Here is a 3310-nt window from a genome sequence, read left to right as displayed (position 1 = left end):
ATAGATAAATAAAGTATTTCTCTCTCTCTAGCAACCCCAAAACCTTTTTTTCTCTCTTACCCAACTTAAAAATTGATAACGGAGTGCATTATCCCTAGGCGACAGGCAGAAGGGTTGAATGCAGAAGAGGAAGGTAAAACTGATATCCATGAGATCGATTCAATGAAGGTTATTATTTACTGAATACCAACCTGAAGCCAGAGCTATCCAGCCATGCAATGCCCATTCAATCATAGCTCTCCGCTCTCATGATTGCCATCAATTCGACGAGGAACTGCTTAACTATTCGGAGAACATTATCTCCGAAGGTAACGCCCTAAGCCTCTCAACACCCGAGGAGGTGATAGGCAGTTGAGGATTATAAGGACTGGAATTATAGCGATGAAGTCATGCGTGCGCGGATCGTGGGCTGTTGGGATGACAGTTTGATTGGCCCGACATCACCAGCTGTCAGGGTCCTCCGACCTTTTTCTTTTCCTCCCTCGATCATATCGATATTGCGGATAACCGCTGGCCGAGACGACAATGGGAGGATGACAAATGGAATGTAGTGCCGATGTGTATATTAGAGCCAGCTGTGGTGACACCATTCACGGAGACCTCCCCTGTGAACGGACCCCCGCTGCTTCGGGTACGATCTCACTCGGCCATAAATCAGTTGCTCTCCGTACCTGTACAATCGCTGTGGTTCCGGAGGTACTCTCCAGGCTATGGGAACGTCAATATTTGGAGGGTGGAGTTCAAGGGCTGTGAAGGAGACAATAGACTTGGAGGAGTTTCGGCAGAAATGTTGGTCTCAGAGTTTGGAGGGATTTATTTTTTTGGTTCAGAGTTTTTGTTTTCATTGTTTGAACAACTAATTCATCGATGTCTTCATCATCTATTAAATCATCTATTTCAATCAAATCCATTTTAATCCCATTAAGAAACGGGATAATACAATAGACCATTGCTAGATAACCCAAAGGTCTCTTTATGGTTACCGACCTATGTGTAGGCTTGCACTAAATCTCAGTTTAACCGCTTATAATTGCCCGCTAAAGTTTACCGCCGGATTTGAAGGTAAACTTTTCTGGTGCAACGGATAATAATTGATTTTACTAGAGGTTTAACTAATCGTAGTTTAAACTGTGATAGTGCTACATGACCTTATTCAGGTGCTGGCTAGACAAATGAGGACGTTTACGAATGCGTTGGAATAGATTTTTTCAGATTAACTTTTTATTTTATTAGATTAATTTTTATTAATATATTCTTGTTTGAGAGTGGTTTAGTTTATTTAAAATTATATTGAAAATGTAAATTAATGTTTTAAGAAAAATTATGTTATATGATAAGGTGATAACAGAGTCCTAACCTGTTGAAGGTAGGTTCTGTTAAAAGTTTGCAAATGTAAATGAAAGAAAGAAGAAAAGTGGTTAATACAAGTTTTAAATTTAAGAAAGAGTTATATAGAAGAAGTTATGTAAGTAGGAATCTGTTTAAAAAAAAAAAAAATTTATAATGTTATTTTCAATGATTGACTTGTTTAGAGATGGGACAAAGGCAATTAGCCGGCATTTTTAAGAATTTTAAAAGAGAAAATGACAACAAAGTAAAGGTAGGACCAAAGAAATCAGTATGTAAGTGAAGGAAATAATGAAATTGTTATAAAAATAATTAAAAGGAGCTGTTTGTAGGTATCCTTGAAAATGACCTGAGGGTCGAAACGTTAGAAGGTTTTGAAAAGAATAAAGTTGTTCTTTGAAGTTGAAGCTTTGGGGCTCCACTAAACCATCAAATTCCTCCAGAATCCAATCCTTACAGTCCAAAATCCTTAATGCTCCTTACTTTTTCACAAATCAAGTCATCCATCAGGACCTCAATATTCCATATGTCGCCGATTTGGCCAGAACCAAATACCGTTCCTTCCATAATAAACTTCCCAACCACCCAAATCCACTTGTTTCTAACCTGGCTTCTCCTTCATTACCTAATAATTCTCCTAGGCGTCTGAAAAGAAGATGGCCTCGAGATCTTATAATATATTATAAAAAAAAAAAAAAATTATTTATTAATTAGCTATTCTTGGCTCAAGTTTAATTACCCCATTTTGTCACTATTTCATTTAATATTAAACTTTTAATTATAACCAATTTAACTCCATTACACTTTGCCATCATAACAATAGAGTACCAAGTAAATTGGTTTTTAAGATTTTCCTTATGATTGAGCGGAATTGGCCGAAACGTTGTACTTTTGAGAAAATAAAGAATAATTTGAGACTTTAATTTGGATACAATCGATTTCACTTAGACAATAATAAACAGACTCAAAAAAGTGAAAAGATTATATAGAAATAATTTTTGTAGTTGTAGGTATCTAATGCTTTTTGCCATCCCTAACATCTACATCTCTTCAAAATAAGAAGAGAGAGAAATGCTTTATTCATCCATGCTGGCCAAATACATCGGGTTGCTACATCACATAGCATACCAATCAATCCGTGATCGGACATATAAATTACATATTATTACATGATATAATAAAATAGAAAGAACAGTTTTTTCCCCCATAGTTTCCTTTCACAATCAATTTCAGTCTATACAATAAATACAAATATTTCAATTCATTCCTTTTTTGTTTCCCTTTCCTGTTCCTTCAATTTTGCCATTTCACCTGATCATCAAATTTACACTCCCGAATTCACCCTCCTAAATCCTCTCTAGTGACCCGTTAAAGAAATTCACTATTAGACAGCAATGTGAGACCAAACCATTAATAATAGTAACAGCAGTTTACCAAAAAAACAAATAAATAAAAACATTTTACCAGAACAAAACTAATACATAGATTCAAAGGAGAATATAATAAAAAACCCGTTACAAGAAACACTTAAAATAAAAATAATAATACAAATAAAATAACATAATTTAATGAATAAATAAGTTAAAACACACAAATCGACAGGTCCACATATTATTTATTGTTCTATCTGGTATTGTTCTGCGAGATCCAAACCAGAGGCCTCTCTCTCTCGGAAGGTCTCGCGGATTTTTTCCTTAAGGAAAGGGACGCATTTTTCATATATTTCCTTTTCCCCCTAATATAGCAAAGTTTAGGATACCGTTGAAAAGATAAAATCGAGCAGCTTCAAATTCATCAAAAATAAAAAATATATTGCATTAGTTAATTTCAAGCATATCTGAAAATAATTCACTTTTACTTGTATTCTCACATGTGGGTAGTGTGTAGACAAACCAAAGAAAACAAAAAAACTTGAGACAGCTCTAAGATAGAGGTTAAATTTATTTGCTGGAAGATTATTGAT

The sequence above is a fragment of the Halyomorpha halys genome, unplaced genomic scaffold (assembly GCF_000696795.3).
Source record: "Halyomorpha halys isolate HHAL.00 unplaced genomic scaffold, Hhal_1.1 Scaffold117.1, whole genome shotgun sequence".
Taxonomy (NCBI): domain Eukaryota; kingdom Metazoa; phylum Arthropoda; class Insecta; order Hemiptera; family Pentatomidae; genus Halyomorpha; species Halyomorpha halys.
The sequence above is the reverse complement of the archived record's forward strand: the minus strand, read 5'-3'. Positions refer to the sequence as shown.